The 27,952-nt window shown below is 44.5% G+C and overlaps 1 long non-coding RNA gene across 2 annotated transcripts in view; it reads left to right on the top strand.

Moving 5' to 3' along the window:
* The window catches only part of LOC128351298 (uncharacterized), a 126,958-nt gene that overhangs the window by 31,289 nt on the left and 67,717 nt on the right, over nucleotides 1–27,952 (top strand). The window contains exon 3 of one of the 2 annotated variants that reach the window (XR_008319694.1): nucleotides 991–1,091. The exons of the other annotated variant lie outside the window; for it this stretch is intronic. This is a non-coding gene — a long non-coding RNA (uncharacterized LOC128351298). Of the gene's footprint in view, nucleotides 1–990; nucleotides 1,092–27,952 lie in introns of those variants that run through there. 2 annotated transcript variants of the gene reach the window in all.

The raw sequence follows: 27,952 nt of genomic DNA, 5'->3' as shown, positions 1-27,952 counted from the left end.
TGGGCTACTCTGGGGGAGGCCAGGAGGGGTGGTGGGGAGCTGCTGCCCTTGCCGCCCCCCCTCCCCACAGCAGCCACTGCCAATGATAGTACTTGTAAGTACCATCCTCACTGGATTCCCCTTTACCAGTAGATCTCAAAACTGATTTGGTTCAGACCTGACCCAGTTCAGGTCAAACTCAGACCAGCCGAGGCCAGTCTAGTGTTACCCCGAACCTGTCAAGATGAGCTGGTTCGACATCGAGCCCAGTTCCAACTGAGCTGGCTCATACACCCCTATTCTACCCAAGTTTGGGAGCTGTGCACACTCCCATTTTGCTATCGTGTGTGATTAAAAAGCAAGGTCAACAGTGGGTGATAGTGTGTGAGGCTTGCACTAGGTAGGAGGGCTCTATCCTACCCAGCAGCTGTACCCATCTGTTTAATGAGGTAGGAGGGAAAGCTGTTCTACCCATTGGGACCCTCATGGGTTATCAGTTCTCCTGCCTCCTATCTTCCTTTTTACTTGCATATGATCAAAAAACGGGAGCAGACACAGCTTCCAAATTTGGGTAGGATGCTTGTCCTACCCAATTAATAATAATGTGAACTAGGAAGTTTGTATGTCTTGTGAACAGAGTTAAAACTGATGGGGAAAGTGAACTGGTATTTGGGTGTAGACTGTCAATCTGTTTAGTCGTATTCAAGTAAACTACCTTCTCTGTAAGAATGATTACAAAAGGGGGGGGGAATGATTTTCAAGAATCCAGGAAAGAGCCCAATGGATCTCTTCTGGGAAACTGTTTCCAAGCTTTGGGTCCACTACTGAAAAGGCCTAATAGTTCCACCAACAGTTTTCACTTCCTTTGCAGATGGTATATGGATCAGAACCATTTATCTTCAATAGGCTGGTGTTTTCCCCCTGTAAGATTAAAGAATGATACTTATTTCTGGGAATCTCCTCTGTCTCCTGCAGCATCCATTCTGTTCTAAATTGTCTTGTTCCTACCAGGTGATCTTTTTATAGAACTGACACCCTGAAAATTGAAACTGAACTGAAATTGAAATAGCAGCCTTCACAAGATTTATATTTTCAAAAATGTATGCCACTGCTAAACTATGCGTGCATTGTCGGGTCTTCAGAGAACCTCACAGAGTGTATCTTTCAATGCACGTCTCTCTTGGTTTTCGAAGACAAAAATTCTTATTTTAAGCTATTTACACTGGCAGCACTTCAAAAGACTACGGATGCTTTACTTCATGCCAGTCTCTGCAGCAACGAGGAAGAATCCTTTTCATAAGATGGCTCATATCTTCTTGACCTTTTGATACAGATTTGCCACAACACATTTTTGCCTCCTTAGTACATACTTGAAATGACAAAAACATTTTTTAAAAGAAAGAAAGAAAGAAATACAGTAAGCCATTGATATACAGGCAAACCAGTCTAGATGAGTGGCTTGGTACTCTGGTGCTTGTGGAAGGAAGACCTTTGTGGACCATGGCGCTTCTTGCTGAGAGGGTGCTAATTCCAGTGTTTGTACCATAAGATGAAGGCCGGTTAAAAGATCCATTTTTCATGTGCCACAGACAACATGTTGACGTTTTTAGTGATTTTGGCATGTTTCACTCTTCTCAGGAACGCTGAACAATGCTCGGGAATATCCAACTAGCAATTTGCCATGCCATAAAATGAAACTCATCCTAGCTGAGCCAGAATGGACTGTGCATCTAAAATGAGACATGTTCACACAACCAATAAGAGTTCTATCCATCTTTGGGAGCTGTGCGCACTCCTGATTTCTGGTCATGTGTGAGTTAAAAGCTAGGTTGGAGAAAGAGAAAGTGAGTGGCCGCTTTCGGATGTCATGGGAAACCTGAAGCAAAGTCACCTCAGGTTGACCCCCTGGGATATCCGAATAATCGGAACTGTGGGTACAGGACCAACCACGGTTCCGATTTCTCCCCCAAACCTCCAATGGAACCCTCAGTTGCAATTCATTTTCACTCACCTAACCAAGGGTCCGGAGGGTCCATTGTGTTTTCCTGGTTGGGCAAATAGCCCAAACCAGAGTTAAGGGAGGAAGCTCCTCCCACAGCTTCTACTCTATTGGTTGGTGGGGGATATCCTTTCAGGGTAGGAGGAAGCCTGTGCTGCTAGTCCTGCCCCCTTTGCCGGCTCCCAGACTGAGGATTGTAATAGTCTGGGAGCACACCAGGTGACTGCAGGCAAACTGCGGGGTCTGTTGGACCCACAGTTTTGAGTTATGTCCGAAGGCGGCCATAGTATGGGAGGTGGGCGCAGGCTCCGATGGCGTTTCCTCCTGACTTGATAATATGCTGGGTAAATGTGCTGGGGAGGACAATGCCGTCATGACCTTCATCGCCTCCCACACAATCACTTTCCACTTCTCCTCTGATCTAGCTTTTTGACACACGACTGAAAATCGGGAGTGTGCACTGCTCCTAAAGCTGGGTAAGATGCTTGTTCTGCCCAATTAACGATCATGTGAACAAGCCTACTGTGTTAGAGAGTTGCAAGGATATTTTATAGTCATCTCTACTGTGTTGTATTAAGGTGTGACGATGCATTGTCTGCTTAAAGACTACTCTTTAAGACTCCTCTCCTCCTCTCTCGTCCTTTAGACTACATGAAACCCTACTACAGAATTGGGTTGGGATATCTGCTAGGAATCAGTATATAACCTTGTAAGCAGTGGCATAATTACAATTGAACAAGATGGGACAAATGGCTTATAAATACGCATTTGAAGAGCCAGATGGAAGGCAAGATAGTTTGTGAATCCACTAGCCATCTCCATCCATGGCATTTCCTAAAGTATGAGAATCCAGGTCCCTACCCCAAGGGGCTCACAATTTAAAAATACACGGAAGGTAGACAATAGAAAAAGGAGCCAGAATTATTCATATCAAAAAGGGCACAGAAAATATCAATTGTGTTCGTATTTTGTTTATAATTTGCAAGTTTTATAGTATTGTTTTATTTTAGTTTTGTGTGTTTTAAACAAAAAATGGAAAATAGTTTAAAAGGAGTTGGAAGTGGAGGTAGAGAAACTGGGTGAAATTATGCAATTACTTCACATCTATATATGTAGTTTTGGTTACAGAATGGTATGGACATACATACACACACAGAAAGACACAGAGGTTCTCATAGCCAGCCATTTCTGGGTAGGAGAGGGTTAACCCAGGTACAGAGACTCCTCATTGCTTGTTTCTTGAGTGTCCTCCCGACAGAAGCTTGGGAAAGCTACGTTTTGTATTGTTTTGCTTTCTCCTCTTTATCTTTCTGCACCCTCCACAATGACGCAGATCATTTGCCACTCAGACAGAATTGCCAAAATAATCAGTTTCTTTCTTTTCCTCCCTGCCTATAAAACACTCACATATTCATAAAAAGTTGAACCATCTTGTTAAAGTGTGTTTCAACCTTACTGGATTCTTCATAACAATTCCTTTGTAAAGCATTCTTATCAATTTCTATGAGACCCTTCTAAAATATGTAGTATGAAGATTGCATTCTAGGGACATAGCCCAGCTGGGTGAATAGCTCAAGTTTTCCCATCTGTTTCTTCTTCATCAGCTCCTTGTTCCAAACCACAAACTGCTTGTTAAATATTTGAGAGCTTAAAAAGCAGTTTAGGGGTTGAATTAGAGGGGTAAGCAGCTGAAACAGAAAACAGGTGGAAAAAGACAGGTGCACAGAGAAATCTAGCATATGAGAATCTCTGAATCTCATCTCTCTCTCTCTTTCTCCCTCCCTCCCCCTCCCCCTCTCTCCAGACTGCCCATCTCACATGATATTGAAGACTACTTGTATTTGGATACTTTGCTGGTTTCTCTCCAACTATCCTAATACCTGAATTGTCTGAATGCAGACATCAATTAATTTTTTTTTAAAAACCTACATGAAAGCTGGTTTAGTTTCACTGGCTGACCTCCTGACTAACTAACAAAGCACTTGCAGGAGGAAATTGGGCTAGTGCAAAACTGTTGTGCTAGTACTTGTGTGAAGTCTGGAGCTTATGCTCAAGACTCATGTTCTGCTACTGCAAGAATGGTTTGCATTTGTGCAACAATATGCAATGGTGACACTTCTAACTCATTTTGATGGAACTTTTGCACAATTGTGCAAAGGTGCAGTTGCACAATTGCACATATCTCTAGGTTTTTAGTGCAACCGCATAACCTTCTTATGCTTGTTCATTATAGAAGCACTTCATTAGTCAGGATGCCAGCCAGTGAAACTAGACTGGCTTTCATGTAGGTTTTTTCAAAAATTAAATGATGTCTATATTCAGAAATTCAGGCATTAGAATAAGTGAAGAGAAACTAGCAAAGCACCCACATTTAAGTGGCCTCCAATATCATGTGAGATGAGCAAGCTGCAGAGGGAGGGAGGGAGGGAGGGAGGGAGGCTGCATTCACATGTAACGTGAAACTGATGATCATAGGACCCATGGTTAATTTTTCTAAACATGGATTACATTGCGGATGTTCATCCAACCTCTGATTTCACATTGCAGACATTCTAGCAACCTGTGATTTCAGGGAAGGGGATCCCCTTCTCTTCCTGGCCCACCAAGGCACATCCCAGCAAGCTCCATAGCACTTGCATCACCAGACTGGGCAAGGCATCAGCACAACATCATAAGAGAGTAGCTGCCATTACCACAATCTTCAAGGGGGCATGCCGAGCATGATAGTGCCTATGGTCCACCTGGCCTTGGTCGGAATGGTCCACCTGGCCTTGGAAAGGAAAGGGCATTTAAAACCTTTTAAATGCCATGCTGTGCCATGCCAGCGCTTCTTCTGGCAGTGATTACATCACCACCCTACTAACAGCCCTGAAACAAAACCATCTCGCACAAGCACAGTTTATGTTGGGGAGTGTCCTTGGGGGGCACTATCTCCCTGTTACTCAGGAAAGGGAAAGGAAGGTGTTGACTACCTAGGAGGGGGGTTGTATATGAGATGGGGGGAAAGATCCTGGGGTCTGGTTCTCTGTGACCAAGGATGCTCTTGCGAGGGCTCACCCCAGTAAAGCAGCCCATGCAGACCTAACCACACTCCTGCCTTCTTGGTGGCTTGCCACCAGTGGACTAGCACTCTCATGAGAGGGCCAGTCTACTGGGGAGGATGTTAGACTCAAAAACCTTCATTCTTCCGTTGGACTGCACGCTCATGAGTTGAACGAATGCAACAAAGTCAGCGTGCGCTAACCGCTCTCTGTTTAATGATAAAACTTTTGCACTGCAACCCCATCCTCACCTAGGAAGTAGCAGTGTGCCCGAACCGGTCCGGCGGCCATTCCAAAGAATGGCCGAACTGCCGGACCGGTCCGGCCCTGCCTGGTTCGGGTCCGGGTGGGGGGTATGCCTTTAAGGGCGGGAGGGCTTGCTTAGCCCTCCCGCCTCCTTGCCCCCGCCAGCGCCCGTATTGAACAGTATAGGGGCGCTGGAAACCAGCCACCCCCCCCGCCGCGGCGGCGGCGAAATAACCCCCAAAGTCAGCCAGCCAGCCAGCCAGCCCTCCCTCCCTCCCAGCTAGCTGCCCTCCCACCCACCCACCCACCCGCTCGCTCACCCGCTCGCACACTGGATAAAAAACGAGAGGAGCTCCGGCACAGAGCTCCTCTCGTTCGGAAGGCCTCCTGAAGAATGGCGGCTTGCGCGCGCGCGCGCATGCGCGCACCGCAAAGCACGCCATTCTCCGGAGGCCCGGTCTACCCGGCGGGAAAGGGCCGGGTAGACCGGGCCTCCGATCGCCGGAGGCCCGGTCTACCCAGCGATCGGAGGCCCGGTCTACTCAGCGATCGGAGGCCCGGTCTACCCGGCCCTTTCCCGCCGGGTAGACCGGGCCTCCGGAGAACGGCGTGCTTTGCGGCGCGCGCATGTGCGCACGCGCAAGCCGCCATTCTTCAGGAGGCCTTCCGAACGAGAGGAGCTCTGTGCCGGAGCTCCTCTCGTTTTTTATCCAGTGTGCGAGTGGGTGAGCGAGCGGGTGGGTGGGCAGCTAGCTGGGAGGGAGGGAGGGCTGGCTGGCTGGCTGACTTTGGGGGTTATTTCGCCGCGGCGGCGGCGGCGGCGGGGGGGGCGGCTGGTTTCCAGTGCCCCTATACTGTTCAATACGGGCGCTGGCGGGGGCAAGGAGGCGGGAGGGCTAAGCAAGCCCTCCCCGCCCTAGAAACAAGGCCCCCCTTCGGTGCCGGTCCGGACTTCTCCGGACCGTGCACATCACTACTAGGAAGTCTTTCATATGCCCAAAGGAGACTTTGCCACTCCATGTGTCAGACCCTAGACATGTGTATGGACTGGTAAAACATCAGATGCAGGGTCTTTACTCTCATCCAAAATTATCCTGAGGAGAATTGCACGAAAGGGGAGCACCAATTTCCAGTGATCCCAGGAGTGTGGACTCACCATTCCAGGCACAAAAAAGGTGGACATGTTCAAATGAGTGGATGGGCTGGCAGAGGGCATGCTTTGACAGCTACTTGGTGGTAGTCGCCAAGACAGGATGAGCTGTTGGCGAGGTACCTGTCCCTGTGGCTTTCTTATATAGAGCAACCTGGTAGGGTGGCATCTGCCATCTGGCTGCTATGGCCTGACATGCTTGTGAGAGAGTGGTCCATGGGAGAAGGCGATGTCATCCCTTTACTTGTAAAGGGGAATTTTCACCAGATTGCCCTTTACAAGTATACCACTTGAGCCAGTTTGTGAACCAGTTTGGCCCGGTTTGGTGGCCAAACCAGAAAGGACTCGGTTTGGCCAAGCCTGAGCCTGTACCAGGATGGGTCAGTTCAAATTTAGTCCGGAATTGAACCAAACCAGTCTCACGGCCATATATTTTAAATCATTACAAAAAAAATCTGGGAGCAGACGTATGATTTCTGTTCCAACAACAACATTATTTGGCAATTTTTTTCATGTTATATAAGCACTGAAAATCTTTCAATTATTTTTCAAAGTTCAGGGAATGTAATCTTATAATTGCTCCCAAATATACAGCACTTCTTGACTAATACAAGACAATTGAATAAAGGGATTTGCCCACTGAGGAGCTTTATGGATTCTCACCAACCAGTGTTGGACCAATTCCTTTGCTAGCAATTTGTGTCTTTTCCACATTGGATTTTGATGACTGCCATTGGAAGGGCTGTTCAGAAGAATTACATGGAATAGCCTTCCTAGTGTGGTGTTTTTGGTTAATCCATTTCTCGATCCAGGCCAACTTTTTAATGATGCCTTAGTTACTTTTAGTCCAGTCCTGGAGTAGAGGTGGGGCTAACAAACAACCAGCAGCAAGAGCATTGAAAGCAGTCTGCATTTGCCTCTTGGTCAATATTATCAATTTCATTAAACCATAAATATTCCTGATTTTATTCCACTGCCTTGTCCTTTCATGCTACAACACTTTCCTCTGGGTTCTACACCTGAGACTGTACTACTTTGATTGGAAATGTGGGGTGCTTGGAGATATGATTAGATTAAATGTTTCGCAGTGTCAAAAGCTTCCTGTTTATGGAAAGCTGGCCTCTGAAGCAACCCTTACCAGATGACTAGGAATGTGGTTTGCTTGTTTGTATTTTGTTTAAATGAAGAATCGTTCATTCATGGATCCCACTTGGGCATTCTGAAGTAGTAAAGTCCTAGGAATGCTCTATCATGTCATTTTCCTGACTCAAGCAGAGGGGTGGAGAGAAGAAATAGTGAGTATTTTCACTACCATAGTAGAAGCATAGGAAGCTGCCTTATATCAAGTCAGACTATTGGTCCATTTAGGTCGCTATTGTCTGTACTGAGACAATCGGAAGCTCTCCAGAGTTTGAGGCAGGAGTCTTTCCCAACCCTACCTGGGGATGTCAGGAACTTTCTGCGTGTTAAGCAGATGTTTTACCATTGAGCTACCACCCCATCCTCGGCTGCCAGATGTCTTGATTTTGTCCTGCTTGCAGAGGCGTATCTAGGGAAAATTGCACCTAGGGCAAGTACTGAAATTGTGCCCCCTGTCCAAGCATCTGACACCCATCATTCAGATAACTTTACTATAATATGAGCTGAAAAATACAAGTCAAGCTCATTAATCTTTTAATATTTCAAAAACTATTTAGCAGTGGACATAGCCAGACCAAAAAATGCTGGAAAACTACAAATTTCAGTATGCGGGGGCTCCTGAAATACCCAAATACTATGTGGAGATGTACTTGGAAAACTAAACAGAAGTGCCTGTTTAATTCTCTACTATGCATTGTAGCATCACTATTACATAAGTTTTAAAAATAAATGGAGAATTTGACTTTTCCCAGATATTCTGAAAATAATTAAAGGATATGCAGAGTAAACTGTGTCACTGCTTGGAATATATTCTAGTATTTCAGAAAGACAGTTAAAATGAGAGAAAGCGCAAGAAACTCCCAGTGGGCCTTAATACTAAGGATTTCACACTGATTCAAAGACAAACTCACCATTAATAGCCATATTATTAAGACATCACATTTAACTCACTTATCACAAGAAGCAAAGTAAGAGCAAATGAGTACAATCCTAGCTCATAAGCTTCAGCTCAGTATTCACAAGCCCTGATTCTCTGTACATAGTGCCAATCTGAATATGTGTACAGTGACTTATATTAAATTAATTAAAAAAATTTTTTTTACCTGTAGCCCCTTTGGGGGGCTTCCTAAAGGCCATGGGGGGGTCTTCAAAGGTCCCCCCTCCCCCCACTGGCCTCTAGGGCCTCACAGGGGCCATTTGAACATGTGTGGTGGCCATTTTTAAATATATATATATATATATTTAAAAAACTGGCCGCTGAAAACAAAATGGCCACCATGCATGCTCAAATGGCCTCTGCAAGGCCTGGCATGGCCTAGGACCTCACAGAGGCCATTTGAGCATGCACAGTGGCCATTTTGTTTTTCGCTGCCATTTAAAAAAAAAATTAATTTAAAAAATTGGCACCCCCCTTCAAGTGGTACCCGGGGCACGTGCCCTGCCTGCTGCACCCTAGATAAATGCCTGCTTGTGCCCTGAGTTAGAAAGAAACCATTAATGGATGGTAGGAAATGTCTTGGCTTTCTAAATAAAACAGGAAAGTAGCACCCCTGCTAACTTGGCTAAGAGGTACCTTTTAATGTGGTGATTCTCCTTATTTATCAGGGGGAGCCCTATAACTGGCCCTATCCACCCACAGCACAGTACCTCCAGTGACTGTTGCTGGTGTCTATATTATGTTTCCTTTAGATTGTGAGCCCTTTGGGGACAGAGATCCATCTTATTTATTTATTATTTCTCTGTGTAAAGGGGTGTGAGGTGTGGCCCTTGAGGGGCGCGGCCCGGGTTCTGTGAACACATTTGTCCAGTGGTGGTTCCGCACCTATTTCAACTGCTCAAAGTTTTGTTTCAGCCCTACACATTTTCCCCACCTCATGGCCCACCCCAAAAACTATTTGCCAGGACCCAAAGAGGCCAGGAGAAAATCCTTTATCCTTCCTCTTTGCTGCCCGCCATGAAGGAGCAAACAGCCACCTGCTGTGGCTTGACTTTTAAAAGGCCATGTTGTTGTTGTTGTTTCCTTTTCCCATGGAGTCCCAGGAATTGTGCAGGTGCTCCTGGGATTTTTAGTCTTTCCTGAAGCTGCAGCAATGGCTGCTGTATTAGGGTACAGGCTTTTGATCTGGCTGATTAGCCTCTACTAGGTGTGAGAAAGATTTCAGGTTGCAGCAGAGGCTTCTGAGGCAGAAAAACAGGAGTAGCCATTTCTCCATTTGAAAATAAAATCTAGCAATTACTCAGGTCTGTCTACATAACTTAAAAAAACACAAGGATCTCCTGCAAGGCAGAGAGCAGAAGTAAAGACAAATATAATAGTCTTTATAATGGCAAAGCTGGATATTAGTGTTGCTGGTACTTTATGTGCTAAACTGCTTATGATGAGGTCACAGTCTGGCAAGGACCATTAGCATCACAAATGATATGAATGCAAATTGTAACCAAAAAAATGCTAACACAGAAATGTGTGATGTGGTAATTTTGCTTATAAAAGGATAATACAGGGATAGTCAATGTTCACTTGCTATGTTGCCTGAGCTTTTAAAAAGGGACTTCTCCATAAACAGCCCTTGGGCCTTATGAAATGTTAACACAGTTGATATATAGTGATGGTGACAATTACTGTTCCTGTTGAAAGCATGGTATATTATATTCAGAGAGAAAGTAATTTATCTGTTAGCAGTAATATTTCCAGAACTGGACAGATCCCAGTTTGGGCTCTCATATTTAAGGCAGCTCTGGCAAATTAGATAGATATTTTCATGGGCATTTGCAGGAACTTTTCTGGTGGGGGCAAGCTCCCGCTGGTGGCCCTCAGGCCCCTGTCTTATTATAAATGGGAGCACGATAGTGCACGTGCCCTGACCATGTCCCCTACATCAACTTCAGATGGAGGGAGGCATGACTAGTATTGGGGAGAGGGTGAGCTCCATCTCTCTCCCCATCCTTGGTGGTCAGCGCTTTGTTCAACACTGGCTAGGGGTTACTTTCTCTGCCTCTGTAGAACTCTGTAGAACTGGAAAAGGTGCAGAAGTGTCATGGCTCAGACTTCTGACTCAGAAGAGTCAGAGCAGGAGGATTCACCTGCTAGTGAGGGCTCAGAGGCACAGCAACAGAATTTGGCAGGGAGACCAGACTCTGGAGCTGAGGATTCACAACAGCTGCCAGACATGATTTCTGATGGGGAGGAGCCTGGGATTTCACCTGTCTTGAGAAGGCATCTCAAGAGGCAAGCTCAGTGGCAGTCACGCAGGCATTGGAGATCACAAGAGAGGAAGCAGAAGTGCTGACTCAGGGAAGCCTGATTGGCTGCTGGTTCTCTTGAGCCATATATATAAAGCAGCCTCTCAATTGCTCAGATGCTGTTTGCAACTTTTGCTGGCTGCAGACAGTATGTTATTTGAATTCCAAAACTTTATCCAAGTTCCAGTTTGCCTTGTTTATGCTTTCCTGCTTTGTTCTGTTAATTCCTTGCTTCTGTTGTCCTTCGCTATTTTCATTCCTTGCTCTGTGTTTTATTTTCACTTAGTACTCAGTTATTGTTAGAGGGGGTGTACCTAGTTCAGTTCAGGGGACTTAATTCATTTACTGTTTTTTTCTTTGTGAGCCTTTTATTTTTCATTCGTGCAGTTCCACTGCCACTTTCTGTTAACTCACCGGAGAGTGCTGAAGGGGGTTGTAAATCCTGTTGGGTTAGCCGAGCTAACAGATTTATGAAAAGAAGAGGGCAACCAAGATGATCAGGGGCCTAGAGCACCTTTCTTATGAGGCAAGGCTACAACACCTGGAGCTTTTTAGTTAAGAAAAAAGATGACTGCGGAGAGCCATGATAGAGGTCTATAAAATCATGCATGGTGTGGAGAAAGTGGATAGAGAGAAATTCTTCTCCCTCTCCCATAACACTAGAACCATGGGTCATCCCATGAAATTGATTGCCAGGAAATTTAGGACCAACAAATGGAGGTACTTTTTCACACAAGGCATAATCAACTTGTGGAATTCTCTTCCACAAGATTTGGTGACAGCCAACAACCTGGATGGTTTCAAGAGGGCTTTGGATAACTTCATGGAGGAGAGGTCTATCATCGGCTACGAGTCAGAGGGATATAGGCCACCTCCAGCCTCAAAGGCAGGATGCCTCTGAGTACCAGTTGCAGGGGAGTAACAGCAGGAGGGAGGGCATGCCCTCAACTTCCGCCTGTAGTCTCCCAGTGGCATCTGGTTGGCCATTGTGTGAAACAGGATGCTGGACTAGATGGTCCTTGGGCCTGATCCACCAGAGCTGTTCTTATGTTCTCTCTGAAAAACTCTGAATCAGCACAAAACGAAGCTCTGATTAACAAAGATTGGGAACCGGGGAGCTGCCCCTTTCCCCAATACTGGTCATGCCCTCTGAATAGAAATGTGAAGACCCAGAGAAAAACCAGTACAAATCAGGGAAAAACAATTTTTACAGTTTTTTTTCTGAAGGACCTTTTTACTTTTTCCATAGAAAATTGAAACAAAAATTGAATTATGAAATATTTTCTTTTGGAATTATGAATAATTCCTTTACTCTTCTAAGCTTCTTGCTTGCTTTAGATTCCTCCTGCAGCATGTGAAAGAAATTGATCAAGAAATGAATAAATGTGAAAAGTGTAGAGAGGCATGTCTCAATCCAAGCAATTCAGTTTTCATAAGTTACTAAGATGATAAAAACAAAGTATCAGAAGAAGCAGAAACTGCTGATAGTGAATAGCTCAGAAAATGAGACTAATTAGACAAGATTTCATGTGGCAAAATTGTACTCAATAAATCTTTCTCCCCCTTTTTGTTTTTTCTGAAAGTGACGGGAGGTTCACCACTGCAATGGTGGCACAATCATTAATAATGACAGAGCCTCTGCAAGCATGGTAGAAGCGAGGACATGGTTTGGGGTACATGAAATGAACGTGCTTGCCCCACTCATCAGTTGGCAGAGTACTGTACTGTATGTAAGCTGTACTGTATGTAAGCCCTCTACTGTACTGTATGTAAGCCAGGGTGTTTTTTCCCACATAACGCATAGTTAACCTATGGAATTCTCTGCCACAAGATGTGGTGACAGCCACCAGCCTGGATGGTTTCAAGAAGGGTTTAGATAAATTCTTGGAGGACTGGTCTATCAATGGCAACTAGTCTGAGGGCTATAGGCCATCTCCAGAGATTCAGAGGCATGATGCCTCTAAATATCTGTTGTGGGGGAGCAACAGCAGGAGAGAGGGCATGCCCTCAGGTCCTGCCTGTGGGCTTCTCCTGGGCATCAGGTGGGCGACTGTGTGAAACAAGATGCTGGACTAGATAGGCCTTGAGCCAGTAAAGTCTAGGACTAACACAGGAGTGGTTCTTAGATTCTGGACTCTACCCACCCAGGCTGGCATTTGGATCACTCTGAACAGGAAGCCCTATAAAGGGCTTCCTGTTTGGAATATGGCTTTGCCCAAGTAACAGGTTCTTCTGGATTCTGGTGGATTCCTGTTTCTGATTCCTAACTGGACTCCTTGGCCCTGAGTTTCAGCCTCAGTCCTGGCTTACTTCTCATTTCTAACTTCTGATACTCTTGTGGTTGTTGCCCATGTCCCAATTCCTGCCTTGCAGATGCTCTGACCATGAAACAACATGTTAGAACATAAGAACATAAGAACAGCCCTGCTGGATCAGGCTCAAGGCCCATCTAATCCAGCATCCTGTTTCACACAGTGGTCCACCAGATGCTGCTGGAAGCTACAGGCAGGAGTTGAGGGCGTGCCCTCTTTGATGCCATTGCTCCCCTGCAACTGCAACTCTCTCCACTTTCTCCACGCCATGTATGATTTTATAGACCTCTATCATGTCTCCCCGCAGTCGTCTTTTTTCTAAACTAAAAAGCCCCAGGTGTTGTAGTCTTGCCTCGTAAGAAAGGTGCTCTAGGCCCCTGATCATCTTGGTTGCCCTCTTCTGTACCTTCTCCAGTTCAACAATGTCCTTTTTAAGATGTGGTGACCAGAATTGTACGCAGTACTCCAAGTGTGGTCGCACCATAGTTTTGTATAAGGGCATTATAATGTTAGCCGTTTTATTTTCAATCCCTTCCTAATGATCCCTAGCATGGAATTTGCCTTTTTCACAGCTGCCGCACATTGAATAGACACTTTCAACGAGCTGTCAACCGCAACCCCAAAATCCCTTTCCTGGTCCATCACCGACAGCTCAGATCCCATCAGCATATACTTGAAGTTGGGGTTTTTTGTTCCAGTGTGCATCACTTTACACTTGCTAACATTGAACCGCATTTGCCATTTTGTCGCCCACTCCCCCAGTTTGGAGAGATCCTTTTGGAGCTGCTCACAATCCGTTTTGGATTTCACTACCCGGAAGAGTTTAGTATCATCTGCAAATTTGGCCACATCGCTGCTTACCCCTGCTTCTAGATCATTTATGAATAAATTAAAAAGCACCGGTCCCAGTACAGATTCCTGGGGGACCCCACTTCTTACTTCCCTCCATTGTGAAAACTCTCCATTTATACCTACCCTCTGTTTCCTGTCTTTCAACCAGTTAGCAATCCACACATGTACTTGTCCCTTTATTCCATGACAGCTAAGTTTCCTCAGGAGTCTTTGATGAGGAACTTTGTCAAAAGCTTTTTGGAAGTCCAGGTAGACTATGTCAACTGGATCACCTTTATCCACATACTTGTTGACACTCTCAAAGAACGCCAAAAGGTTGGTGAGGCAAGATTTACCTTTGTGGAAGCCATGCTGGCTCACTCCCAGCAGGGCCTGTTCTTCTAGGTGCTTTACAATTTTATCCTTGAGGATGCTTTCCATCAATTTGCCTGGAACGGACGTTAGGCTAACCGGCCTGTAATTTCCCGGATCGCCCCTGGATCCCTTTTTGAAAATCGGTGTTACATTTGCTACTCTCCAGTCCTCTGGTACAGAGCCCGATTTCAGGGATAAGTTAAATATTTTAGCAAGGAAGTCGGCAATTTCACATTTGAGTTCCTTGAGGACTTGTGGATGGATGCCATCCGGCCCTGGTGATTTGTTAGCTTTCAGTTTTTCCAGACAGTTTAGAACATCATCCCTTGTCACTTCGATCAGACTCAGCTCTCTAGCCTCCATCCCTAAAAAGCCTGGTTCAGGAACAGGTATATGCTCAGTATCCTCTGCCGTGAAGACAGACGCAAAGAACTCATTCAGTTTCTCTGCAACCTCCATATCCTCCTTAATAATCCCTTTCACTCCCTCATTGTCTAAAGGCCCAACCGCCTCCCTGGCAGGTTTCCTGCTTCTGATGTACTTAAAGAAGTTTTTGTTATTCCCCTTGATACTTTTGGCTAAATGTTCCTCAAACTCTCTTTTTGCCTCCCTTATTGTCACATTGCTTTTTTTTCCCCCATAGTTTGTGTTCCTTTCTGTTCTTTTCGTTTGGACAGGCCTTCCAATTTCAGAAGGAAGTCTTCTTCCCTTTTATGGCTTCCTTGACGGTACCCGTTAGCCATGCTGGCATCCTCCTGGACTTAGTGGTACCTTTCCTCCTTTTGGGTATACAATCTAACTGGGCTTCTAGTATTGTGGTTTTGAGTAAACGCCATGCACTCTGGAGCGAAGTGACTTTCCTGATTTCCCCCCTCAGCTTTCTTTTCACCATACTCCTCATTTGGGAGAAGTTTCCTCTTTTGAAATCTAAAATATCTGTGTTTGACATCCTTGGTGATTCTCTCCCCGCATGTATGCTGAATTTGATGGCACTGTGGTCACTGTTCCCTAAAGGGTCGATGACACTGACATCACGCACCAGGTCCTGGGTGTCACTCAGAATTAGGTCCAAGGTCACCTTCTCTCTGGTCAGTTCCATGACCAACTGTTCTAAGGCACAGTCATTTAGCGTATCTAGAAATTTGACCTCTTTGTCCTGACTTGAATGTGAATTTACCCAGTCTATGTGTGGGTAGTTGAAATCACTCATAATTACAGCCCTGCCTCTCCTTGATGCCTCCCTGATTTCCTCCTGCAACTCCCAGTCACTGTCGGCATTTTGATCTGGAGGGCGATAGCATGTCCCCAGTAGCACGATTCCTTTCCGGCCTTGTATAGTCACCCACAGGGTTTCTGTGGAGGACTCCAGTCCACCTAGGTTTTCTAGCTTGTTAGATTCTATCCCTTCTTTAACATACGTGTCATACGTTTCATTGATCGTGTCATTCTTTTGTGCATGTCAAGTAATTCTCATATGTGAGAATAAATGTGCTAAATAAATAAATAAAATATTTAGTTTCCTCTGGTGATTTAATTATCACTGAAGAGAGGAATGTTTTTTCCTATAATCTATCATTATGACATTTTTTTTCTTTATCATTATGTGGCTCTGTACAAAGTAAACAGTGTATCAGCAATACGTTTTTATTTATAGTACTCTTTACCACATAAATTAGGAAATATTCTCAGCTGTTTGGGGATCTGCCATCCATCATTGATAGGCCTATCCTCCATGAAATTTGTCTAAGCCCCTTCTAAAGCCATCCAAGCTAGTGGCCATCACCACATCCCACGGCAAAGAATTCCATAGATTAATTATGCACTGTGTGTAAAGCAAAGTAACCAAAGATTATCCAGTACAAGAATAACTCCCTGCTAACTTGGCAAAAAGCACCTTTTAACATGGTGATTCTCTTTATTTAGCAGGGGGAGAGTAACTGGCCCTATCTCCCCCTAGCACAGTACCTCCAGTGACCATTGCTGGGGTCTCTCTTGTGTTTCTTTTTAGATTGTGAGCCCTTTGGGAACAGGGATCCAATTTATTTATTTATTATTTCTCTGTGTAAACTGCCCTGAGCCATTTCTGGAAGGGCAGCATAGAAATCGAATTATTATTATTATCATCATCATCATTATTATTATTATTATTATTATTATTAAGAAGTAATGAAGCATGTACTTCCTTTATTTATTTTATTTATTTATTTGTTCGATTTTTAGACCGCCCTTACAAAATATCTCGGGGCGGTTCACAAACATCAAAGAACCTTTAAAACATGATCCCCACCGCACCTTAAGATTATCTGAGGAGGTCCATCTCCAGTTGCCACTGGTTCGTCTGGTGGCGACGCAGAGGCGGGCCTTCCCTGTAGCTGCTCCTGGGCTGTGGAATGCACTCCCGGTAGAAATTCATAATTTGAGATCATTGTCGTCCTTCAGGAGAGCCCTTAAAACCTACCTATTTGGCCTGGCCTTCCAGGGTTTTAAATTATTAACTGTTTTAAATTGTTTTAAATTGTTGCCCTGATTTTCAGGGCTTTTAGCTGTTTTATTGGTTTTATTGTGTTTTAATAGTTTTTAATTGTTAATTTGTTTTAAATTTTTTTATCAAGCTGTAAACTGCCCTGAGCCATTTTGGAAGGGCGGTATATAAATCTAATTAATAAATAATAATAAATAATAATAAAATAATTTAAGAGCACTGGAAGGCCAGGTTGAACATGTAGGTCTTTAGGGCTCTCCTAAATTCCAATAAAGAATTCAAATTATGGATGTCTGCAGGGAGCGCATGCCACAGTCCAGGAGCGGCTACAGAGAAGGCCCGCCTCTGGGTCGCCACCAGACAAGCTGGTGGCAACTGGAACCGGACCTCCTCAGATGATCTTAGCTTGCAGTGGGGATCAGACCAAAGAAGGCGCTCTCTAAGGTAACCTGGACCTAAGCCGTTCAGGGCTTTAAAGGTAAAAACCAGCACTTTGTATTTTGCTCGGAAACATGTCGGCAGCCAGTGCAGCTGTTTCAAAACAGGCATAATATGGTCTCTCCGGGTTGCCCCGGAGACCACCCTTGCTGCCGCATTTTGAAATAACTGAAGTTTCCGAACTACGTACAAAGGCAGCCCCACGTAGAGCGCATTACAGTAGTCAAGCCTGGAGGTTACCAGCTGGTGCACCACTGTTCTGAGGTCATGCTCCTCTAGGAATGGACGCAGCTGTCAAATCAGCCTAAGCTGATAAAAAGCACTCCTGGCCACAGCCTCCACCTGAGATACCAGAGTGAAGCCTGGAACCAGGAGTACCCCCAAGCTGCGTACCTGCTCCTTCCGGGGAGTGTAACCCCATCCAGCACAGGGAGATCTAACTCATCCCTCAAATTCTGAGCCCCTACAATGAGCACCTCCGTCTTGCTTGGATTCAGCTTCGATTTGTTATCCCTCATCCAGCCCATTACTGCCTGTAGGCAGGTATCTAGGGAATGAACACCATTTCCTGATGAAGCACATGAAAGAGAAAAGTAGATTTACCCACCTCTTAGCAACTCCTCCCATTTTCCTTCATGCTGCTCATTCTACACAAATGCCCGGAGGTATCCTAGAACTGAGCTTTAATTCAGAAGCTTTTCATATGGCCTTCCTACATGGCGGCTGCAGCTTCAGACAATTGAGTAGTACAAATATGCAAACCATAACAGCAGTCTGTGATACAGTAGTCTGGAATAGCTGGCGTAGATTTTTTTGGGATCATCATCCACTTTTATCAACAGGTGATTCACATGTTACATTTAATGCATATAAAACATGTGCAAATGATTGTAAGAGCTGTTCAGTTATGGAACAACATAATTGTTGTTCCCATAAGCAGGGAACTAGAAGACTTCCAAAGTCCCTTTCAGCTCTAAAACTCTATGGGCCAGTCTGGCTGATACATCCTTGGCTGATGTGATTTAAAAGGGGATAGGGTTAGAGCATGACTGTTGTGACTTCTTTCATGGCCATCCCAACACCTCATAGCACTTCTTTGTGTGTGTGTCTGTGTCTGTGTGTCTGTGTAGTGCACTGGGGGGGGGCGTGTTTGCCCAAATGGCGGCTCTATGCATGACTCAAATTCTAGTTTAAATTACTATTTGGGTTGTGTATAGAACTGCCACTTGGTCAAACAACCCCATCCATTCAATAAAAGGACACACCTCCATTGTTAGGATGTGTATGAAATACAGCTAAAGAATGCACATTTGGTGCATCCCCTTTAATCACATGGGAATTATATAAAACCAGTCCTTTTATTGATTTATTGATTGATCGATTGATTGATTGATTACATTTATAAACTGCCCCATCCAAAAGCTCTGGGCGGTGTACAACAACTTTAAAAAGACATTAAAACACACAATTCAAAATTTTACATTGCTAAAACCAATATAAAAACAATTCACTAGCAATCAAAACCATTTAAAACCAATTAAAATACATTTTAAAACAATGACTGTATTATTTTTGGCCTGTAGGTGTGTGTTTAACCTTCTCTCATTTTCCCCAGAGTCCACACTCCAGAGACCAATACATCAGTAAACCAATACTCCAGACATCAATACATCAATACATCAGTACTCCAGAGACCAATACAACCCCTGCTAACTTGGCAAAGAGGCATCTTTTCAGATGGTGATTCTCTTTATTTAGCAAGGGGAGAGTAACTGGCCCTATCCACCCCCAGCACAGTACCTCCCGTGACTGTTGCTGGTGTCTATCTTATGTTTCTTTTTAGACTGTGAGCCCTTTGGGGACACTGATTAGTCTTATTTGTTTATTTCTCTGTGTAAACCGCCCTGAGCCATTTTTGGAAGGGTGGTACAGAAATCAAATGAACAAACGAATGAATGAATGAATAAATAAAAGAATTTAGAGGCAAATTTAATCATTAAAAGGTCTAAAGTAATCAACTTAAGCAAATATGCGTTACACACACACACACACACACACACACACACACACACACACACACACACTTACTTTTTCATTTATATCCTGCTCTTCCTCCAAGGAGCCCAGAGTGGTGTACATGGTTTATGTTTACCTTCGCAACACCCCTGTGAGGTAGGTTAGGTTGAAATAGAAGTGACTGGCCTAGAATCACTCTGTGGGCACATTAACACATAATGCCAAACCAGAGTTGAATGGGGCAGAGGTTTAAATTCTTGTACATATGAATGTATGAAACCGTGGTTTTGGAGCAAAAATCTCCTTTGGTTCCCCTTGCTTAATTCCAATTTGAACCTTGGGTTTGTAGTAAGTTTTGCTGATCCATTCTGAGATTTGAAATTGGCAGCATTACAGTGGTCCCTCGACTTACGAAGATAATCCATTCCGAACGCACGTTCGTAGGTCGGAATTTTCGTAAGTCGAAAAGTGCATCCACGGAGGTCCAGAAACACTCGTAAGTCGAGGAAACCGCATCTAAAAATTCGTAGGTCAAGGAAGCCGCATCTAAACCAGCAACGACTTCCGGTATTTTTTGTCGTTCGTATGTCGAAATCTTCGGATGTCGAGTACTTCGTAAGTCGAGGGACCACTGTATGTCTAAATGCAGATCCTGCCATAACCAGAGTTTCGTGCTGTTTCTGGAACCTAAATCATAGAGAGGATGGCCCAGACCTACCCAGGAATGCACCAGCTCCATGACTGCCACGCTTCTCGCTGGACACCTCTCTGAGCACTTGCCCCTCCCCTCCCCCCCATCTCCGCACTCCACAAGTGGTTGCCTGGCAACAGGGATACCGCCTTGTCCCATCCCAAGCTTCTAAGCTGGTCAAAGTGGAAAGTCACATTGCGGGATGCCTGCTTTCTACTGTGTCTCTTGCTTCCCCCTCTGGCAATCAGAAGAGAAATGGGACGGGGTGGCAAGATGGGCACTATGTGTTTTGGTCTCCAAAAATGAATCGATAAAGAAGTATCTTCACAAGCACATGCAGTCGCGCTGGCACCATAAACCAGGCAACTTGATTAGATCGCTGCAAAGATAACATATGGCAGGGCAGCAATACCCAGTGTTGGGTTTAGAAGGCAGCCCCAATCAGAAATTCTTGAATGGTTCTACTCTATTTTTTGTACAATGAAGTTGGGGGAGGCAGCGGGGAGGCTGCTGCTTCCCTTTGGATAAAAGCATGCAGTCTCTGAGAAGAACAATCCAGCAGGAGCAATATTAACTCCGGTCGTGGGAGAGATTCTTCCTGTGTGGTGAAGATCAATGCTGCTCCTAAATGGACCCCTCTCATCAATGGAGACATGCATACAGGCTGGATGGCAGCTGCCACCTCGTTCAACACAAACAAACCATGGGGACATGTAACACAGCAACACCTTTCCCTGCCCTGGCAACTGCTATGAAGAAGCAGTCCAAGCAGTCCATCTGCTAGTCCTGTCGTCCATTGTCATATATCCATGTTTGTTTTTGCCCAGTATGGCCGCCCTACTTTCCTGATATCGCTGATAATTTTGCTACTCTCACCCACGATTCCCTGTGGCGGCCGATCTGCATATGCCACAACGCCAGTCAAAATTCAGGAAATTTGAATGTGAGTCAAGATCTATCCTTGGTCCCGGTGTTTCTCTAGTCTGTCCATCCAGGACTGCCCGGCCACAAGGAGCAGCCACTACCCCTTGGGAGTATTAAAGGAGATGAGGGGGTCATGGTGTGCAAGTTTTATTATTTACCAGAGAGTACAGGGCCTGCACAAAAGCAGGGCCCCCTTTATTCAGATGTCCTATCTCATGAGAGCGCTGTCCAACAGAGGACCAAAGTTCACTGAGCCTCTGGTCCTCCCCAGTGGGCTGGCCCTGTCATGAGAGGGCTAAACCCCGGGCAGCAAGTCAATGCGGGGGAAGGTATGTGCTTGGATGTTCCCTGGCTGCTTTGCCTGGGTCTGCCATCGCAACAGCATCCTTTGTCACATTGGACCAAGATCCTTTGCCCTCCCTCATATACATATTCCCTCCTAGGAAATCGTCATGATCCTTTTCCGGAGTAACGGAGAATAGTGTCTCTCTCCATCCCCCACATTGCCAGTATTTGTTACCCCTGCTAGCTGGGCAAAGAAGCACCTTTTACCGTGGTGATTTTCTTTATTTAGCAGGGGGAGAGTAACTGGCCCTCTCCACCCCCAGCACAGTACCTCCAGTGACTGTTGCTGGTGTCTATCTTATGATTCTTTTTAGATTGTGAGCCCTTTGGGGAGAGGGTTCCATCTTATTTGTTTGTTATTTATCTGTGTAAACCGGCTTGAGCTATTTTTGGAAAGGCGGTATAGAAATCGAATTATTATTATTATTATTATTATTATTATTATTATTACACGGGACAGTTTTGATGTGGCGGCTGTTACTAAGGCAGCAGTACAATTGCTGTCAGGAGAAGTCCTTAAATGCCATTTAAAGGGGTTTAAATGCCCTTTTCCTGCCAAGTGTGAGCAGTCCATTCCAAAAAGGCACAATTGTGCTTGTCATGCCCCCTTGAAGATGGTGGTCAATGGCTGCCACCCTGCAGACATTCTGACGCCTTGTCCACAGTCTGGCAATGCAAGGGCCATGGAGCTTTCTGGGATGTGGCCTTGGTGGAAGAGGAAGAGGGAGGGGCTCCCCTGCCCTGAAACTGGAGGTGACTGGGCTACGGTTGGACGAACATCTGTGATGCGATTAACGGTTACAAAAATTAACCTCAGGCTCAGCTACCCATGGTCTGCCATTACACACAGCCATAGAGTTTCATGGTTGAACAGGGATTTCAACCCAGGTCTCCCTGGTACTCGTCCAACACCCCAATCCCCATTCCAGACTAGTAGAAGCCAGTAGAAGAAAACAGACCTCAGGAGTCTCACAGATTTTTGTAATTGACACGGGGTAAATGAAGCAGCAGCTCCTCAAGCTTCTTCGCAGTTCTTAGGCCCCAGTCTCCATCGTTCCTAGTGCTGACTCTGCAGCTGAATGAATGATGCTGGTGAGCAGAAAGCCAATGCATACTGATCTGTATTCAGGCACAGTTATTCTCATTGTTGGGCCCTCTCTCCAACGCTCAAGGAGACGGACCACTTACCGGACTGTGCGGTGGCAGGAGAGGAGGCCACAGCAGATATGGTCCCAATGGGAGTTGGATTGAGCATAGGGAGGGCGAGCACAGGGAGGGCGAGGAGACCAAGAGTACAACAGTACAGTTCTTATCTGTGCCATGCATTTGAGGGGCCTGTACCCAGGTTTGCTTTTAGTACAGTCATTAGCTTCATTCAGACACAGAGGTGCACCTAGGTAATTTTGAAGCCTGAACCTAAAGTCCAGGGGTAAAAGTCCCTCTGTAGACATTATCAGCAGAAGGTTGTACTCAGAAAAGAGGTGGGAAGTCCCGCCTAGCACATCAATCACTCTCCCCTGCCAGCTGGGCCCGTCACACTTACAGGCTTCGTCTGGAGAGGCAAAGGTTGTAAGCATGATGGAGTTTAGTTCTGCCTCTTTTTCAGAGGCTGTACTCAAGTACAGTCTCCTAATAATGTCTAAATAAGGCGATTCACACAAATACATGTATGTGTGTAGAGTCATCTGAATGCAGACAGCATATGTCTAAACAAGGTTTCCACTTCTCTGGCTTTTCCGGCAGGAAACATTGTAGTATTGAAGACTGAGCAAATGTTATTTAATCAGCAGAGAAATGTGTACCAAAAGAGTGTAGCTTCTGGTATAAGAGCATAAGAACAGCCCTGCTGGATCAGGCCCAAGGCCCATGCCTTTGAGGCTGGAGGTGGCCCATAGCCCTCAGACTAGGTGATTGCCTCAGAACATGCCACTCTTGGTTCCTGTAGCAGTTCACCAAAATGTCTTTCTTTCTTTTTTAGCCTATGTGATGTCTATTTTTTCTTCTCAAAATATTATGAAATGATACAGGAGTTTTTGGTCTTCATTCTGGGAAGGCAAAAAATAAAAATACTTCACAGGTAATGGATGAGGTTTCCCAGTGCCAGCATCATAAAAAGCCAAAGTATGTGTTAAACCTATTGGGCTGTAGATAAAAGGATTTTCCCTCCTGTTTATCTGCTTAAATAAATCTGGGAATAGTATTTAGAGAAGAAACCGAGAACTGGACCTTGTTGCTGTAACCCAGTCATGCAGTAATGGATGGTGATAGGCCTTGTGGAGTTGAATAAAACCTCATAGTTCCTCTGTATGCAAAAAAGCTGCCAAATATTCCTGGCTTTTGGAAAAGACAGGTACCATAAGAGCCAGGAGAGAATCAAGTTTTTTTTCATGTGTGTTTAAGATAAAATGGAAAAATCTGAAGAAGTGCAAGGCCATTTAATATGATTGTTTGATGGTTTTACTCTGCGTGGTTGACCTGAATATTTAGCACAAAAAGGCTAGAAACAGGGTAATTGGTTTTTCCACATCTGTTATGAATAACTGGTCTTCAGCCAGAATTATCTACTAATGTAAATAATTAAACCGGCCCAGGTAGCCATAAATAGGACTGTGGGCATATATGATGCCACTTGCAAAGAACTTGGAGCCAGGCACAGAGCAGTCAGTCCCAAACTGTGTGCCACAAGAGAATTGCTAGCATGCTAGGAAAAACAAACTAATTTTAAGGATTACATCAGGATCCAAACTTAGTCATTATACAAGTCCTGATATCCAGATAATGTTGCACTGGTGCTACAGGAGAGAATTCCCCCGCCCCCTCAATCTCCCCTTCCCTCTGAAGCCCACTGTGCTTCCCAAAAATATTTACCTAAGCATCATATTTTTGGGAGGGACCTATTTTTGGGAGTCACAAGGGGCTTCAGAGGGAAGGGGAGATTGGTGGGGGGAAATCCTCCCTTTTTGCACCAGTGTGGAATTAGTCTGGAAGTTAGCCATTAATTTCAATGGGATTTAGTCATGACTTACTTAGGGCAGGTTCAGACAACCTGCTGCAAATAAGCAGAAGATCATCAGGTGTTCCCAGTGAATATGTGTTCCCAAGGCAATCTGTTACTTCCACCCTTTTCCATGTTGTGTGAACCCAGAAATATTGGGTGCAGACTCAGCTTCCCTCTGTGACCAACGTTCTCCACCAAACTTCAAATGTTGGGCGAATGGTGGGCAGTGGAGGGAAGCTGACTTTTGCTACTAGATATTTCCAGATTTGCATGACATGGAAAGGGGTGAAAGTACTGGCTCGTGCTGGGAGTGCACCAATGCCTCAAACACCCTATTTCCTTCTACTTATTTGTAGCAGGTAGTCTGAATCCACCCTACATCTGGATTGTGTTCTATGTCTTCTCTGAGACCAAGGTATCCACCAACAAAGAGAGAGCAAGCAGCCTTCCATGATCCATTGCTCTGATCTTCTCTCCTTTTCATCAGCATTTTTTAGGGGGGCAGATGCAAGTACTTGCATTCAAAAACATAGTCAAATATGTATTTGGCCTTAATAGACTCAGTCAAAAGGATCATCTGGCTAGCTGTGTGGGCCTCTGGTATGTCTTTTTTGAGCTGTAGCACCCCTCCCCCTTTACCTGATTAATTTCTTAGTTTGCTAACCCTCTGTGGAGAGAGAACCATCCTCTTCTTCTTCTTCCTCCACCCCAACATGTAAACCGCTTTGAGAATTTCCAGGTTGAAAAGTGGTATATCAGTAGTAATAACAACAACAACAATAATAATAATGGCTGACATGTCCTACAGCCTAACACAGAACACATGACAGTATTAAATTCTGAGTGGCAGGGGCCATCTGTTACAGCCCATGAAGGGACTTGTATAAGCTTTGTTGAAAACGTTTTTAGCCTGGAAAAAAAAATGTCTTAAAAGGGGATTTTTTCACAAAGAGCTAATGTATTTCAGGGTATTAAGTGGATTCACAGAAATTGCAAAATCTCTTTAAACTATAAATGAAAGACACAACTTTATTTATGCGCATTGACAAGCTGCTGGGAAACAGGGCCAACAGGGCAAGCATGACCTCTCCTTATGTTCCTCTCTTTGGGGGCCCCACATCGCAAATGTGGTTGGTGGCAACCTGTGACAGGATCAGGCACATGGCGAGCTTTCCTGGAATTCTCCCCAGCCTCAGACCTCCACACATATTGGCCTCTTTGGGAGATTGCATTTCAAGTGTCCCATTTCTATCTTTGGACCTTTTTTGAGGTGTGGCGGGAGACACACAAAGGAATTCTCTTTTCTTTATGTCTAAGCTTCTGACTCCACTGACCTCAAGTCTGCAAAGCCCTCTTGAGGGAGCTTTAGCACATTTGGGGGGATTTAAACATTGCTGTAAAGTGGAACTCTGGAATTACCGCATAACATGCTATTTACTATAGCAAACATAAAGCTGGAATTTGCTGGAAGAGGCTCGGAGAGGATTTTTTTTTTTTTTTTTTAATTCCCCTCCCTTCTTGCAAAAGCAACAATTTCATTAGGACTAAAATCCCTGCAATAAAATGGTCGCTATTGAATTCCATGACAGCTTTTGTAACAAGAAAACGACTGCTGTGTTCACCCTGAAAGATGAAGAGACCATCCTTCTTAAAAGTAATTGGCTCTGCTTAACACTCCCTGAGTGTGGCGTAGACTGTTTTATCCATTTGTACTTGCTCACTCATCTCCCGAGTCAGGAATTGGTTTTCAAAGTAAAAAACAGAAGAAAATTCATTTTTCATAAAATGCACTGCCTAAGATAAAATGGCACCAGATTTAAAAAACAAAACAAAACACCCTACTAGACATATAACCTAGCCCAAAAGAACAAAGAAGCTTGAAAACCATCATCTTTCATAGCGCTACAGTGCTGCACATTAAATATAGATTTTTGCTGCTGATTATATTGTTGAGCATTCCATTGTTCCCTTGCCATTGGCCCTTCAGGACTTTATTACTTCTGTGTCCAAGATCTGACACAGTCAGCCTGAAATGCATCTGATCTCAATGAATGGCATGGGATGAAAAAATAAAATCAGTAAATTTCAAGAGAAAATGAAATACCATATTAATTTTCCTGCAAGGCTATTGATTGGTGACAGATGTTGCTTTTTTGCTGTTTAATTTTTCCTGATTCATTTTCAAAAATAAAAATATAGATAGCTGTCAAAGTATTTTACATCATCCAGAGTGTTCATTCAAACAACATTCCTTTATTTTTCTTTTTAGATCTGCCAGATTTGCAGATATATCAACCTGAACTGCCTACATCATAGAACCTGGTATTATATCATTTACAGGTTTTAAATAGTGAAGCCAGATTCCACTGTGACCTTATCAGGCAAGCAAGAATCCTGGCCCACTGAAGTCTTGCCATTGTAAAGCAAAGAGACAGGGAGAAAGGCCTGGATGAAACTCCAAATTTAGTTGACACCTACATAAATGGTGTTGCATTAACAGCAAAATTGGACTCATGTTCAACTATGTTCAGTTTTAAGAGCTATAATTTTTTCTAAGGCCAAAATCCAATCCTTAGGGCATGATCCAGTTGTCCTTCACTTTGTCCCTTCTGCTCATATGCTGTTGTGAGACTTCTCTGTTACCAGTGCTCCTTCTGCAGTGACAGCTGTCCTGAGCAGACAGGAGAGCTGTCACTCATGGGACAGTTGGATTCACCTAACTCAAGGGATTAACAAAACGAGGCTTATGGTCTGTGTACGCCAAAATCATATCTAATGAAGCAGGCAGGTCAGTATTTACCGGATTCCCTTTTACAAGCAGGATCCTCAAGCCAGTTGAACTGGGCCCGGTTTGGTTCAAACTCAGATCGGCCCCCTCTTTTGGGGGGCCAGTCCGGTTCGAGCTTCAATTGGTCAAACTGGGCTGGTTCGAATTGAACCAGGTTTGATTCCAATTGGTTCTGCACACCCCTACTCAGATGAGTCCAGCTCAAGAGTGACCATCTCTTTGGCGCTGAGAATGTGCCTGGCTCTTCCCCCTCAGGATCTGAGTCCTGGCTGTAGCTTGTGGTATGAACATTTCAAGGTGCAAGTACTGGTTTTTAAACTTTAAAGCTCTAAATGGCCTGAGACCAGGAAATCTTGGGAATGGCTGCCTCCCAGATGAACCTACCTGAGAACTTTGATCTCCCCTCGGAGGCCTTCGTCTATGTTTCCCTTCGGTCAAAAGCATAATGGATGGGCATGAGAGTGAGAGTCTTCTCAGTGGTGGGGCCCAGGATTACCCCAGTCCCCATCACTGCCTGCCTTTTGGTGGATAACAAAAACTGTCCTATTCCAGCATGCTTTTTCTTAGATCTGCCTTCATTTGCTAATTGCTTCGAACATCCTGGATACTTCTAGCTACTTTCTCTTTTAATATATAATCAAGGTTATATTTTATGCTGGTCCATGACCGTAATAAAGATTGATTGATTGATAATTTCTTCAAATTACTGTTTATGGTTTCCTAACTATGATTACAGTATAATGGTGTGTGTGTGTTTGTGTGTGTTTGTGTTTCTAATTCTGCTAATGGCTATAATTCTGCTATACTTGTCTAGAATTCTTTTGTGGAAAGGCAGGATATACATTATAGTAATTATAGTAATAAATTGTAAATTCTAAGGATGGTGCAAATATCTATATATCTATATATCTATATCTAAGCCACCTAATGGCTCAGTGGGAAATGACTTGCCTAGCG

The sequence above is a fragment of the Hemicordylus capensis genome, chromosome 3 (assembly GCF_027244095.1).
Source record: "Hemicordylus capensis ecotype Gifberg chromosome 3, rHemCap1.1.pri, whole genome shotgun sequence".
Lineage (NCBI taxonomy): Eukaryota > Metazoa > Chordata > Lepidosauria > Squamata > Cordylidae > Hemicordylus > Hemicordylus capensis.
The sequence above is the reverse complement of the archived record's forward strand: the minus strand, read 5'-3'. Positions and strand labels throughout refer to the sequence as shown.